Genomic DNA, 17,150 nt, shown 5'->3' with positions numbered 1-17,150 from the left:
GTGCAAACCTAGTAATACTAGAAGGTCAACAAAAAAAGTCAGAAAATCAGCTTTTCATATTGACTTTGTTACTGTTCTCCTCATATACCGTTTATTCTCTATAAGCTATTCAACTCACAAAAATACAGAATTAAGCATTTTTCAATATACTGTAACCTGTGTCCTAAAAAGATTTATGACTATATTCTTAAAACCAGGGAAAACACTTTGTCTTCATAATATTGCTAGTCCCCTTGAACTTGCTTTTTCTTTGTATCTGAAAATTCTATTTTTTTCTAGTCTTTGTTCATTTAAGTGTTCAAAGTTTTCTAAAGACTATATGTTGTAATCCATTACTTACTTTTAATGTTAGAAAAGTAATTTATGCATTTTCAGAACTTCTAAGAGGGAGTTAACTTGTGTTCCGTTAAGAACAGATAAGCCCAGCCAAGCCCAACCCTGGGCTCTCTTTTGTCCCTCTTATCCTCCCTCTGAAGATACCTGAGGAGAATTCCTAACTAGTGTCCTTCATTTCTGGAAAATAAGCAGAGTTACCCATTTTTTTGAATGGGTAACTATTTTTTTAAACTATTTTTTTTGAAAGGATAACAAGTTTCACCAAAACAAAAACGAAAACATAATCAAATAAATCAAATGCACTTGTTTTACATAGAAATTTTTGCATGAAATTTCCAGTACTTAATCTTAGATGCATAGGAGACTAAGGCAAGAGGATCACAAGCTAAAGTTCAATCTGGGAAACTTGGCTGGATCATCTCAAAATAAAAATAAAAAAGTGCTGGGAATACGGCTCAGTGACAGAGTGTTTCCCTAGCATGAATGAGGCTCTGGGTTTGATCCTCAATAACAAAGAAACCTTAAAAAAATTACTGTGTTGTATTGAATGTACATTTTTGGATTTTAAGGAGAAGTTGTGGTATGATAGACATGTCTGTGCTATTGTAGTTACTTTTCATGGAAAATTGTATTATATACATACACTTATTCCAAACCTCAATGATATGGTTCTTTGAGGACTTTCCCAGTTTCACTTAAGGTAATGAACTGGAATTTTTGTCTGGACATACTCTTAGCCACCTTGTACTACCTAGATTTTTCTCAATTAACTCAGTTAACATTTATCAAATAAAAGGAAAACTAAATGAAAATATGGCCAAAACCTAATACAAATTTGGGAAACCTGAGTTCTAGCAAATTATTGACAACTTCCTTCCCTATTAAAGGTCTAAGGTTGTGGAATTATTTATGTTTCTTCCTCTCTCTCCTAAATCATGACTGATAAACATACATACGTATAAAAATAATGACATGAAGACTATCTTCTTTCTTTGAAATATCCACTTTTAGTCTCTCGAATAAGATAACACAATCAGGTATTTGCCTCTAAGTAATATATTTTTAATCAAAAATAATCTGATTTTTCATTTGTAATATAAATAACTTATTTTCATTGTAATATATAGAAAAAACTGATATCACTTTTATGTTACATTCATTGACAATTTATAGCACCGTTTGAGCCCACAGAAGATATTTCTTGAATATACATATTCACTGACAACTTGTATCTTTATTCAGACCAAAGAAATAATAATTGTAGGCTATTATAGCTTGAATAATGTAGAACTAATCTATTTCAAAGAAAAAGATCAACTTTATAAAATTCTAAAATATACTCAAGGATGAAAAATAAATAAAATTTAGGATTTTTCTAATCTTTTTTAGGCTTAAGATGATTGTGTTTAAGTGCTTAGGGAATCTTCCTACCTAGATGCAGTTCAATACAACATAGACAAGTATTAATCTTGATGAAGAATGTCTAATTTTGAAAAATGGCAAAGTGATCATCTCTTTTAAAGTTTTAAGTCTTGCTTAAAAGCACTTTTGGTAGAGTTCAAAATTTTCTTTTCACAACTTTCTTTCCCATTAATTTTTAATTTTTTTTCATGAGATTGCAAAACATTTGACAAGGCCTCAACAAACTATGTCTAATCACCCTAGGATGATTACAAATTAAACCTCTTGATATGTTCAGCATGTTGTAATTGTTCTTTGATCTTTCTCTTTTATTGGTATTGACCTTGAACATTGGTAAGTTTCTTATATCCTAATTTGGTGGGTTTTTGTCCTTTTAGATACACTATTATATATATACATATGTATATCTGTATATATGTATATAATTTGTTTAGTCAACCAGTTTCTCTTAGATTCTCATCTCCTCAGTCTTCTAATTAAATTTTTGAAAGAGGGTTTTGCTGTATCTTCCCCTTTCTTTTTATTTCCTTCAATTAGATTTACTTTTTTTCTCTGTGTTTGTATATCAAGCTGAAGGTTTACATTCTGAATATTGATTACTAGATGTTCCTTATTCTAACATAAAACTCATATTAAAAGGAATTAGAAAATACAAAAATTAAAATACCTTCTAGTGTAGGGAAGAGATTTCTTCCTTGAAACTTACTTGATATAGACTTTATGGGATTAAACATTTTCTAATATTGTGTTTCTGATCCCTTATTTATCCTGTTTGTGAATTTCATTATACCCTAAGAAAATTTCAAAGTTTGATCTTTGTTTTCAATTAATTTCACAGATATACTCAGAGGCAAAATACACACAGATTACACACATGTACTCCCACCTATGTTTGTCTATGCTCTTGCACATAAAGAGAAAACACTTCAAGATTTTTCTAATCTTCAAATTGGAAACAACAAAAATAAAACAAACAATAAACAGCTTATGAAGTGGAGAAAGAAGGATTTCTTTTTATTGCTTGTCCTTAGACATGATTTTAAGACTTCTCTTGTGTGATTTTTATGCTATGATATTTCCAACACAATAACTTTAGCCTGGAAGGTGGCTTAATGCCTATAAGAATATTATTCTGTAGGCAAATAATTTTCCCTTGTTTGTCCTAGTCATGTTCAGATCCTGTACTTGGACTTAAACTGCTAACTCCTATCTCCCTCTGTTTCCCATTCAATAATAGAAAATCATTCCATTGAAATATCTCATAGTTTCCTGGGGCAAAAATTCATCAGAAGCCCACAGACATTGTATTTGGAGATTATGTCAACCATGTCAGAAATTGTTTTAAACAAGTAGTTTTATATAAAACATTGATTCCTTTTTTTTATTACTTGAATATAATGTTAACATTTTGTCTTTTAAAATTATTTCAAGTCCGTTGAATTAAAACATCTTGTTATTTCAAGTTCTTTCAATTAAAACAGATGTAAGTGGCATGTTCTTCATAATCATCCATTACCCAGATTTATTGAGCACCTATTATATATGAACACCTAAATAAAACTTGTGCACTGAGAATAAAAAAGTAATGTCCTTTCCTCAAAATGGAATTTTATTGTATTGTAATTTTATTGTAGTAGTTTTATGTGTTGAAGGAATTTCAAAGAACACAATTAAATGGGGCTAATGAAAAGAATTTTTCAATAAAATTGCAGTAATTCTTTTTATGGTAACATTTTTTCAATTTTGTCCAAAATTATGGTCTGCTCTACTTTGAGAAATATTTGATTTCTGATTATATACCTTGAACAGCTTGCATTTTAAAGAAAAAAAAATGGTTTGAGAGTAAAATTTCTTGGCCAAGGAAACATTTTTTAAGTTCATTTGAACCTGAATAAAATAATTATGCAGGTGTTTTGAATGCTTAATTAGGCAAATGCCAGAGCTCTGCCTCCATCTGATAGTAAAGTATCACACTTTCTTAAGCAAGTGCTTTTTAAAGGGAATAAATTATTCCTAAACCTTCAGAGAATCCCCTTTAATGCAAGTGGCAGGGTAATAATGTTAACAATAATAAGTATAGTCTAACATCAATTATGCATGACCTACTACAAGGTACTGTTCTAAGGATTTTACATATATTTCACAACTATGCCATGGCTCAGTACTCTATTTCTGTCTCCGATTTATAGCTGACAAAATTATCTTTTTGCTCTTCCTTGATTATTTTAAGTAAGGTCCTAATTTACCATCCCTGCCTTAGCTCTTCCTGCTGCCTAACTCCTTTGCCCAAGAGAACCACAGGAAAGAGAATGATAGAACAAGTAGCTGAATAGTTCGAGAGATTAAAAAAAAAATTAAAAGTACAGTCACTGATAGATCTAGGTGCCAATCACTGATAGATCTAGGTGGCTGCTGTGCAATTGGAACTAGCTTCCTGGCATTTCTCAGTACTTAAACCTTGCCCACATGTCAAGACCCATAAAACTATTACTTCTAACCTAAAGCCTTCCTCAATACCTTTAGTCAAAGCATTTTCTCCTTCCACTAAAGTCTTAGAACAATATCAGTATTCCTCATAGAATTTTTAACATTTTCAACCACAAATTACTGGGCTTTTCATAAATATCTTCTTCCTTCTGTCCACCAGTAAGTACTTAGAGGATAAAACCTTCTGTGGCTCTCCTACAAAACCTAATTGAATGAATATTTCATATTACCAAATTAAAGATGAACTGTGCATCAATCTCCATTTGACATGATTTGTTCATTTTTTCTTATTAATCTTTTTTCTATTAATATAAAATTGAAAAACTTTGGAATTCTTAACATAAGCATACTAGGTTCTCCCACCCCAATATATGTATTCTTCCTAAATAGTAATACATCATGTCGTCACAAAAGAAATTTTTTGATTTCAATAAGTATAGGAGTTTAGAAATCTTCCTTAGCTTATGATGTTCTTTGTTTGACATGTAGACATTCTAAAACATGTTTCACCTAATGTTACCAAACAGCAGTGGCTTTTATAAATACTGATGTAAGTAGAAATATTTGTAATTTTTTTACTGATTCTCTTCATTTGAAAAGTACCATAAATACACTGATGTATTTAACTTCAGTAACTCAGCAAGAATTATGTAGATTCCGAACTTGATAAGTTTTAGTAATAAAATATGTTCTATGAAAAGATTTTATGGTACTATTTTATTTTAAAATAATAATAAATATTGGTAATCACACAGCAAATCACTGGGTTTAGAAAAGAGCTCATTAAAAGTAAATCTCAGTGGTTTATGAATTAGCAATAGATGTGACTTTAGAAAACTGTAATAAATCCAGACGTGTGTATTGATTTGAAATTTGAGAGTTGTTATCCCGTCTATTTTCTCATGATTACATGCTTTTTTCTTCAAAGGCTCGGAATCAAAAATAATTAGAGAGCAGATCATAATTTATTAATGACTGGCAAGTGGGGATCAGGGCAAAGTAATGCCAGGAAGGCTAGGAGCATAGCAACAACTAATTGCCCACTGTGGGAAGCAAACCATCCTAGGAAACAGAACCTAAGAGGGTTACTGGCTCAATTGCTCAAGACTATTGAATATCCCACCTGCAATTTCTCACAGATCAAACATATATCATCTCTGTAACTCTCAGGAATTATATTGAGGTCAACATTTCACTGGAAAAATTGTATGGTACAGGAGACAATAGGCAATCAATATCATTGATGTGCAAAGATGCAAATTATTTTAGTAAAAATATCTAGAGACTCATAGATTTCAACTAGTACAAAACAAACTGCAAGTGAAAAGCCTAAACCACAAGAACAAAATACACTTTTTATCTAAAGCTCTATTTGCCCAAAGCTCCTTTTCTAAAAGAATGTGATCCCCATCTGAAATAGAGAGCAGGCAAGCATGCCAGAAGATGCTGGGCTCTGGCAAAAGACCTGCCAGGTTTCTGGGAATTTCATTACATCTCTTGGAGGCCACAATTTCACAGTCTCTCACAGGAACCTGATACCCAGCTCCATAGTGAAAATCAATATCACTGCCCTATGCCAAAAGGTAGTACATCTATTCAACAAAAGAGAGTAGTTGATTTCCTGAGCCATGTCTTGTATACTCATTACTGAGAAATAGAGTGAAGTGTTCCAAATGATTTTGAACACCAGCTAAAAGCCACAAGTGTTCAAAATCTGTTCTCAAAAGACCTCACATGAACCAAAAAGCAAATGAATGTTTCTAATAGATTAGCAACTCATTTTCCAGTAGCTGAATTCTTAATTATGTAATGCAGGAGGACTGACTTCAGATGCAACTGGTGGCTGTGATAGTTACAATGCTACTAAACCTGCTAGATCCCAATGATGTTGCTTAGCAAAATCCATTACTGTCTCTCATTACTGTTTCTTACTCTTCAGACATATTACTCTCTCAGAAAAGAATGGCACACTTTCACTCATTTGATCTTCAACATGTATTTGCTCTCAATAGTCTCTATATATTGTCCCAATCTCTTGCAACCACAAGTATTACAGATCACAGTCAATTAGTTGGTTTTCATTATTATTTAGTGCCTCCTTCACTCCTATTTTTTTAATTATATATATATATATATATATATATATATATATATATATTTTTTTTTTTTTTTTTTTTTTTCCTGTTTGTAAGGTCTAGCATTGGAATCCACATATCCATAATAGTGATTGTTGAGTTCTTGTCCTGGGGTCTTTCATGTGATGTCAATCAAATGTGGTCAGAAGAGGAAACACAAATGAAGCTCAAGAAAACAAAGTAAATGAAGGCTCACAGATCCTTGAAACAGAAGGCACAGCATGGCTTGGAGGACCACAAGAAACACTAGACTGTGACCATAAGGCAGAACATAGAAGTGAGAGGAAAGTGTTGGCCAGAGACTTTACTAGAGTTTCAGTAGGAAAGTCAAGGCAAAAGCAGGGTAAATAGTTTATGATTGGCTAGTTTGAATAATTTTGGCAGACTTTGGCTCAGAATGATGTCTCTAATTGCTTCTAATTGCCTTGAACCTGAACCCAGAATGCTTAAGGGGGAGGAATATAGGATCCCAGACACACAAAGGGAAGTGTAGGTCCAGACTGATAGATTTACATATCAAAAGCATGCTCCTGACTAAGCTTTTTGCTACCTCTGAGAATTGGCTACCCTGGGAGGGGTAGTCTTTCCCTGATGAGGAAAGTTTTTAAAGATTGTTTTTAATATCACAATGTACAGAAAGTAAAAAAAAAAAACAAAAACAACAACAACAACAAAAAACAATAAACAATGAAGTTCTCTTGGGCCAGTATAAATTGAAAGGCAAGAAATTTAAGAAATACAGTTGGGAGGATATTGTAGTTTTGGCTGTTGATGTTTGTTTATCTTAACTACTTCCTGTACCCTGTTTCCATTCTGGAAGGCAAGATATTATCAGGTTGACAAGTTGGGATTGCCCAAAGTCAGAAAAAGGCCTGTTTCTTACATTTTCTTTAGCTGTCTTAAGAACACTGCTATATCTATTTTTTTCTGATGTAATCCTATTCTACCTATTTCAAATGTGCACATAGTTATCTATAAAATTCACCTCCTCTCTAGTAATTTGGAAAGCAGTGGTCCAGGATAGAACAGACCATTCCCAGAGTCTAAACAATTTATAATTAATTCTCCCAAGTCTGTACCATTGTATAATATTCTCTAGTCTCAATAAAGACATGTTGATGTTGATTCTAAGTAGAATTCTGCTTTACTGCCCAATTTATTTCTGCCCAAGTCTTGTACCTTTTTAATTTTAGTCTAAAAAATTAATATGGAGAGGAGTTCTTTCTTTCTACTGAAATTTCTAGATTGAGACTTCCAGGCTTAGATCATTTGTTCTATCTAATCAGTTTGCCAAATCCAGGATCATTGGATCCTGCTCCAGCATCTTCAAGCTTAAAACTCTATCAGGGGATGATCTCAGTATGCCATGTACACCAAGTGAAAATCACTGTCAGTTCTGCTTCTGTGCACCCACTCATTGCATTGTATCTCCTATAACCCCCAATATGGTATCAGATTGTACCTTGATTGCTTCCTTTGAGTTACAATATATCTTTAAAGGTATGATGAATGGCCACCTCCTTAAATTAATCTCCAGGTTTTCTGATATTATGAAGTCATCCTGCTGCTCCCATTTCCTCTAAAATTTTACTTCCTATAACTTTCAATGTTTTTAGCATTGCATTTTATAAAGTTGACATGATTAAGCTGATTATCTAATTTCTTTCTGGTTTTTATTTTATTTTAGATATTTTCTCATTAAAAATCATAAAATAATACAAGAGAAAATGTAGAAAGAAAATCAATCATACACATACCTCCAGAAGCAATCAACATAAATATTTTCTCACATATAATTAAGATATTATGTATAGTTTTGTTTTCTAGTTTTAACTTAACATTGTGAAAAAATTACCTGAGTAACTGAAAATGTTTTAAAAGCAAAAATTTAATGCCTCCTTGATAACTAGCATTTCTCATTTTCTCACATCTTTGTTATTTTAGAGGGCTCTTTTGTATTTTATTACTTCTTTCTTTAATATCCTCAGAACAGATTCATATAATTCAAAGAAAGGGTCAGTGTACATGTATATTTTTAAAATCATTGACATATACTGACAAATGACCTTTCTAAGTCATTATTTCAATTAACATTCAACAGGGCATGCCATTAACTGGTAGTTCACAGCCTAGTCAGTCTTCACTAATTTAATAAGTGAAAAATGGTTCTGCATTTTTAATTGCTTGTCTTTTTATTTTTGAGATTTAATAGGTTCATTAATATATAAGCAAACAAGTATTGTCATTTGTTATTTTATTGCCTGTTTTGTCAATTGCATGTATTGATCTTTCCCCAGTAAATCTGATGGGATCTTAGCACTTCATGTAGTAAAGATATATCATTAGAAAGGTCCAGTTTTATTTGCATTTTAGTAATACATTTTTTTTGTATGACATAAAAAATGTTAATTTTTTATTGTTGAGGATTCACACTGATATTTTCCACAGACTTATGTCATTACCTGTTTATCACTGTTTGGGAACTCTTCCTGGATCTGACCAGTAGCATAAACTAAAGTAGTATGTATAGAGATATTGATCAATGTATGGGCTCTGGGGTATCAAAGTTACTTTGCTAATCTATCTGATAGTTCCAATTTCATACGAGCCTAAATATGATGTATAAATATTCTTCAATGTACAATCAGATGAATTCCTATTGGGGATTTTATAGTTAAAACTATAAATATTTTATATAGGTACATTTTTGTGACTACTTATACATACATCATTTATGCACAATTACATGTATAAAGCAATTGTATTCATAATTAATCACCATTAGGTTATATATATTAATATCATACTAAAATTGTTTAAATTTAATACCATTATAATATTTAATTTTAAACACCTATGGCCATTACCAGAATTTGTTATTTTAATATTCCTAACCAGTACTAATAAACAAAATATACTTATATGAAATTTAATAGATTAGTATGAAAATGTAACATTTAGCTTTCTTTTAAATCATTCTCCTAATATATTCAATTCTCTTATGATTATCAAAAGTACAACATTTTGTATTTTTATCATTTTATTGTACAACCACAATTATTTTTTATTATTTGGGAGTTAAATAGTTAAATTAAAACCTTAGTCCATGCAGTTTCTCCACCTTAAAAGTTTACTGCTGATAAACATAATTCAAATATAGGAAAATATTGCATGATCATAATGAAAGAAGTGAGAAACATTAGAAATTACACAATTGGCTTATTTCTTTGATATATTTGGTTTTCTTCTCTTTTAGGATCCACTCATACCTTTAATTGACAAGTGAATTAAACAAAAAAATTTATCATTGCTGTGTTTATAAATAGTCTCTTTTTTAAGATATGAAAAAAACAAGTATCACATTTTTGCACCTTTGCCTTCACTTTTTCTTTTTACTTTTCTTAAAATAAATTAAAAACTAAAATAGCTGAGCCCAAACAGGTTCATCATGCTAGTCACATGCTTTCCTCCAAGAGGCATCAGTGACAGTCTGATAGACTACATTCAGCTATCACATGCTTGGGAAAGAAAAAGTTTCATGGAAGAAGCTTATAGTAATTTTAGGCTCCTAGAAATGGAGATACTTGGTGTTTGCTCATTGTGGGCATTAACCTATTGAGAAAACAGAACAAAATACCTGAATCAGTATGCGCTTTTTCAGTACTATTATTTGACTAGAAAAAAACTAAGATGGTTGGCTGTAAAGGTGAATCCATGCATTTTTTCTTTTGTGTAGCTAGTAAAGATTATCTCTTCTGTAAAAACAAACTGCAACTATTCAAATGAAAAGAAACACAAGCAATTTTTTCAGAGCTTGCTGTAGAAGGATCTCAGCCAGCATCATTTATATTTGGCAGACACTCAGAACAGCCAGAATAGTGGAAAGGCTTTAAAATAGAAAAAAAGGGAAGGCTTCAAGCATGCCCTGATAGGAGGGTTTTAGAATGGGAAAAGTGAAAGTGGGTTGGCTAGAAAGAGGACTTCCTGAGTGATTTGGCTTCTTTTGGTTAGTCCTAAATTTGGATGTAAGAGACAAAAAGTAAGGAAACTGCAGTTATTAATTAAGTCTCCACCATTTGATTTTATTGCTGCAAAGGTTGGGCTTCCTGATCTAGGTTCTACTAAATACTCTGAGTATTTAGAACAAATTAAGAAAAACAGATTAAGAATATGAGATGTGATATCTCTGCCTGAACAAATACAAAAGTATTGTGATAGAAAAAGTAAATATGAGCTGTACCTTGAGGATGAAGAGAAAATTTAAGAGTTGGTTGAGAGGATCTGATGGTGAAGGCATATAGACAGGGATGCATATGGTATATGTGGTTTTCTGAGTCCTTAGTCCAGCCTGCAAGGCCTTCCACAGCATCTCCTGTGACACTCCCCAACCTCATAACCCATTCCTTCATTACTGGCATGAACTTTCTCATATATGAACTGATTTTTTAAAAATAAGGAAGTTAATTGGCATACACGATAGAGTATAAAAGAGCATTCTAAAATAGTGTAGGTATTCTACCATCTCTCAAAACTTCAGAGGGAGCTCTCCCGTCATCACTAAGTTTTATACTATAGATTTTTCTCTATACTACTCCTGCCTAATATAAAAAAGATAAGATTTTAAAAATATGTTTCAGATTTTAAAATTTGCTTTGGTTATAGTGGAAGTGGTAGTAGTATTTGTGGTGGTGATTTTGTTTTTCTAGAGCTAATGGTAAAGATTCTTCTGAGTAGATGTATCTCTTTTTCAACCTATTGTTGAATAGCCAATTATATAATTTCCAGGAATTCTATAATTTTGAAAGGTATTTATGGGGAGATCAGAGAAGAAAATACACCTTTCTAATTAGAATTGGCTCTTGTAGGGCTGGGAATGTAACTTAATGATAGGGTGTCTCCTACCGTTAATGAGACCATGGGTTTCAAATAGGATTGTTATGTGTAAAGATGTGTAATTATATACATATATGATATAAATAAATTTAAAAAATTAAAACTGAAACATCTTAGCACAAACAGGTTTATCATGATATTCATGAGGCATATATGTAATATATAAATATATATATATATATATATATATATATATATATATGAGAAATATCTTTCATATAAAATATTCACCACTTCTTGAAGGTTTCTTCCTGATAACTCAGTGGAGAAAATTGAGTATGCCTTCAAATAATTTTGCTGAAGTCAGTGGTTAAATACGTAAGAAAGGCAAAATGATAATGCTGAATATAGATAATTTTGCACATTTTTCTTATTTTGTGAGTTATTATGACTCCTAGAAAATCCAAGTAGCTAATATTGAAATACTGAAGTAAAAAAAAAAAAAAGGTCTTGAAGCACACAAAGCCTACAATTAAGAGAAACCTGTAAAGATAATATTAGGGAAAATTTGTTTAAATTGCTAGAAATCAGGGCACAATTTTCATTTACTTAGAAAAACCAGTCTTCATTTGTAGATGATGTAAATTAACCCTGCAAACAAATTGCAAGATAATTATTTAAAGTGTTTACCTGAAAACAAATTTTTTGTAAGCACCTCCAGTTACTTTATAATTTCTTTTACTAAGTAGACCATTAATAGGTTAATTATAAATCTTTCCCTTTTTATTCATTAAATAAAGTCTCCCAAGATGATTGTAAGACATCATTCAATAAAAGTATTCATTGAGTATCTATTGAGATATGAAATATAAGAAAAATTTAGAATCAACTAAAAGCCATTAAACAATGATGTTTTAGTCCCATGATCAAGATGTTCTGATTTAATTGTTCTAACATAATGCTTGGATATTATTTTGCTTTGTTTGGCTTTGGTTTTTTGTTTGATCTTTAAACATGTCTCCTTTTGGTTCTAATCTGTAGCCAGGTCTAGAAACAGCATATTATGTATGGGTAGAACATTTTTGTTGTATAATTTCTCTATTCTTAAAAAGTATTACAAATATTCTCAGTACATATTTGCTAATAATGAAAATTATTATGTCTGTTACTCCTGCAAAATTTTACAAAAGGCAGATAATATTGAATGAATCTATTTTGAGGTGAAATATAAACTTGATTAAGCAAATTTTACCTAGCATGTTCAGTAACATGTTCTAGTTGTATCAATATCTTTACCTGGTGGAATGATTAAATGAAATAAATGCAGAGAATCATCATTTAAGTATTGCTTGGAAAAAAGCAATTAAAGTGTGATATAAATATATCTCACCTAAATGTTAACCTCTTAAATCCCATATAAGAGGACTGGTACTCAGTTTTTGGTAGAAGGTTCTTGAAATTAATGTAGGGTTTCTCATAACCATGGGTTAGAAGTAATATGCAATATAGTAAGATGAAGGTGGACAACTGAGAAAGAAGGTAAAAACTGTTATTTACTATCACAATTTGCCTAGACTGGGGCTTGGATATTACATATATAAATGGATATAATCTTTTGGATTTTAGGAATAAATCCTTGCTCATGTTATAGAAGTGACATTATCTTGAGGTACTCAAAAACACATTCATAAAAAAACAAACAGAGAAGAGGAAAGGAAAGAGAAGAAAAATTTTTATCTTTCTTTTTCTTTTTTTTTTTTTTAACCAGTTAGCATTACTTTCTCTCATAAGGTAGAACAATTTTACTCTTTGGAGTGAAAGTTTGCTGAAAGAGTTGAGTTTGTGCCCCACATATATTATCATTACATCTTTTATTCATTTTTCAGTCTTAACAAAATAGCTGTGGAGTATTACCCTGGCATCATTAGGAAAGTTATTCTATTTCTTAGGTCTGAGAGTCAAGGAATTAATTTAAATATTAATAAAGTGTTAGTCTATTCAGGCTACTATAACAAAATACCAGAAACTGGATGACTTTTAACCAACAGAAATTCATTTTTTTTCATAGTTCTGGAGGCTGGGAAATCTAACATAAAGATTTTGGTTTATCTGGTTCATAGTAGGGGCTCTTTCAAGTTTGCTGATGCTTGCCTCCTTGCTATGTGTTCTTAAGGAAGAACAGGAAAGGGGCCTCTCTCAATGGGCCCTGGTCCAATTTAGGAGAACCCTAGCCTCATAATCTAATCATCTCCCAAAGTTTACAACTCCTAATTTTACCAGGAAGTGATATCAACATATGAATGGACATCAACATATGAATGGAGTGAGGGCTTAGACATTCAGTACATTGCAGCCTTGCATCAAAAGACATTTTAAGAAATGTAAGAATTACTTCACATTGTCAGTATCACAATTGAAAAACATTCCCAGTTTTTTTGTTGTAAATATTATTTACACATTTAAAATCTTTGTCATTTTAGAATCAGTAGGGCACAGAGAAATATTGCAGCAAGCATCATAATTGGAATTATTTAAATTCTTTGTTCAATTTTCTTTGAATTGTGAAGTAAAATAACACAAAAATTGAAATCAGAGAAATTTAAAATCTTGCCATAATGATAATTAATGTGCTTCAACAAAAATAGCTCACAGAGGTTGGATACATTTAAGTTTCTTCAACTGCTTTTTACCTTAATGAAAACTGATATAATAGCATTTTTCTTTTCATTGCTTCATAGACTCCATAAAATAATTTTATTGAAAAAATATTTTGTTGATCATTCAGTTCCTTTAAAATCTATGCCTAGCCTCATGTATGTAGTTTGCACCCTATAATAATTTCCTAGTGTGATATTATTATAATAATATCAGTGAAAAACTTACACAGTGCCGACTGTGAACCCTGGACAGAACAGAGAGATTTACATGTATTATGAAGTCATTCTTCAAAACAACCCTATCTGGTACAGTTTATAATATTATATTATCTTTTGTCAATAATTAGTTTACTCAAAGGTGTACATGAATAAATGGAGATATCCAGGACTGCACTGTTTGACTACAAACACCATGGTCTTTATTTTGCAACATAATAATGTCAAAGTATGAGAACATTTTTATTACTCTTTGATAGATTTTGAAGTACAGATGTTCCTTTGCTTATAGTGAGGTGACTTTTCTACAAGCCTATTATAAGTAGAAAATATAAGTTCAAAATGTATTTAACACAGCTAACCTACTGAGCATCATCATAGGTAGTAGCACCAAAGTACACTATAGAGTACTGGTTGTTTACCCTCAAGGTCACTGAGCTGACTGGAAACTGGCTTATGTTCTTGCCCAGTGTTTTGAGAGAGTATCATATAGTATACCACTACCTGGGAAAAAAATAAATAAAACTTTAAACTACAATTTCTATTGAGCATGTATTGCTTTTGAACTACCGTATAGTTGAAAAATTGAAGGTGGAACTATTGTTAAGTTGAGGACGCTCCATATGATTTTCTAAAAGTTTCATGATATGTTTTAGTATCTTTGGTCACTTACAAGTGTGGCACTGTCTACATTGATTTCTTCAGTACTGAGTCTATCATTTATTGTTGCTTTATTTTAAAATGAGTAAATGATACAGTCTTAGTTTTCTTCTTTTTAACAATTATAGTGAAAATATTTTCTGCCTAATCAAAGTATTTTTGTGAACTTACTCTTCCTGTCTTTCTGTCATTTATCTAGTGGCATCTTACTGCTTTACTTATCCACTATATGATCACTTGTTTAAGAAATTAAATCATCATTTATCCACAGCTTGCAGTCTTGCTTCTCTGATGTAGTATGTTTGAGAATCTCTTCCCTAGAGGTATAATCACCTTGCTTCCATGGGAGGGAGGTTATCTTACTTACATTAGCACACTTCATACATATATTGATCAAGGTTTGGCTAAACAATTTCATTTGAATCTTCCTGGGTCCAGAAAACTTCTGTTATCATATTTTAATCTTCTGAAGGATAAACCGAAGTATCTTGTTAATAACAAAGACCAACTGTTTTTTTATGATAATCTTGAGGGCTAAACTATTTTAAACTTGGATAATAATGATCTTGTTATAACTGCATGCAGTTACTTACAGAGTTCCAGGTGCTAAAAACTAATGGGAATGCAGATGTACCTGTGTTGAACCATAGCTCACAGAAATTAGATTGGCTGCTATTTCTAGCACATTTTGGTTTCTATTTCTGTTATCTCTGATGCTTGTAAGCACTTTCAAGTGCATATCTGAATATTTATTGATAAAGGAAAGCATATTTTTATACCATCTGGTGCTGAGGTATTATAGTAATAGCATCCTCAAAATTTATCCCAAAATGCTTATTTGGGCAGTTATTATTCTACTTTACATTTTCACAGAAAAGGAATGTAAGTTTTTAATTTTCTTAAAAAGTGTTAATGCTTTGACCACTGAATCCTTAGAAAATGTAAAGAAATGATTTATTTTTAAGATACTTTGGTCATTTTGTATTTATATGAATTGATCTATTTTTAATTGCTGAGTTATATTCTAAATGGGAATATTAAGCATGGTAATATCATATGGATCATGAAAAAACCATTTCCTCTAAGATCTATTCTACTACATTGATTATATTATTAAGAGTATATTATTGGGCTGGGGATGTGGCTCAAGCCGAAGCATGCTTGCCTGGCATGTGCGGGGTGCTGGGTTCGATCCTAAACACCACATATAAATAAATAAAGATATTGTGTCCACCGAAAACTAAAAAATAAATATTAAAAAATTATCTCTCTCTCTTTCTCTTTTATCTCTCTCTAAAAAAAGAGTATATAATTAAGAGTAATAACTAATATTTTTATTCCAAAATATATGATGGGTTGGAAACTGATCGAAGTACACTATAAGTAATTTCTCATTCTTTTTTTCACAAAACCGATAAGATCCATTTTTATCACTATTTTATAGATTCAACTAAACATAGTCTAGTTATATTCTAGTTACTTAAGTTTCTCCCAGTGATTTATCCAGAGCCTCTTAAAGCAATCCAAAGAAAGCATCATTGGAAAACCTAAATCAATGTTTGGTAAAATAAAAGTGATTTTGCATGGCTTTAAGTCTTTTGATTAAATTTTATCAAAATAATAAAGTAGAATTCTATTTATAGGTAAGAAGATTTAGGTCCTTTAGGACTAAAATATGTGAATTTGTTGTTCTAGTGAATTGCATGGCAATGAATGTGTGTGATGTGTGTATGTACTAATTTGAAGACAGAATGCTTATAATTTTTCAAGTTAAGAGAATTTAATAGAATGCTCTTATTATTTTTAAAATCATTGAAGTTTTAATTGAATATTGGAGTGATGAGCAATATGAAAGTAATCCTATTAGATAATGTCCAATCACAATGCAGTTATTTTTCTAAGCACAGATCTGTATGAGTTTATAAACTGCAAATTCTCAGGCAGAGGCAAGTTTGTCCTTTATGAGGAAATTTCTTACTAAAAACCCATCAGTACACTTGTCAATAATTAGTAATAATATATTGTGTTGGAATTCATGGATATAATTAACAGAGGTGTGCAAACTTGTATGTGTTAGTAGATATGAGTAAATTGAGATGATTGTGTTGTTATTAACAATTATGGCAAAACGTGGTTATTCATTACATTTCAACTATGAAAAAAACCTAAAAGATCAAGGAATCATCTTCATTCCAAGAAACTAACACTCTAAGAAATAGGGTCAAACTTTTTTTAAAGGGCCAAGTGGTAAATGTTTTAGCTTTGCAGGCCATGTGCCTTTGTCACACCTATTTTACTCTGCTGTAGCAGCACTGAAGAATCCATAACCATCTTCTAATGAGACTGGCAAACTTCCAGTAAAACTATATTTACCAAAACACATGGTGGCCTGGATTGGGCCCAT

General features: G+C 31.3%; 1 protein-coding gene across 9 annotated transcripts in view; it reads left to right on the top strand.

The window, feature by feature from the left end:
* Positions 1 to 17,150, top strand: part of EPHA5 (EPH receptor A5) — a gene marked incomplete at its 3' end in the record, with an annotated part of 318,653 nt that overhangs the window by 234,691 nt on the left and 66,812 nt on the right. The gene's annotated exons all lie outside the window — the stretch shown is intronic.

Source organism: Spermophilus citellus (genome assembly GCF_964194105.1).
Source record: "Spermophilus citellus genome assembly, chromosome: 8".
NCBI classification, from domain to species: domain Eukaryota; kingdom Metazoa; phylum Chordata; class Mammalia; order Rodentia; family Sciuridae; genus Spermophilus; species Spermophilus citellus.
Note: the sequence above shows the minus strand (reverse complement) of the source record. Positions and strands in the feature narration are given on the sequence as shown.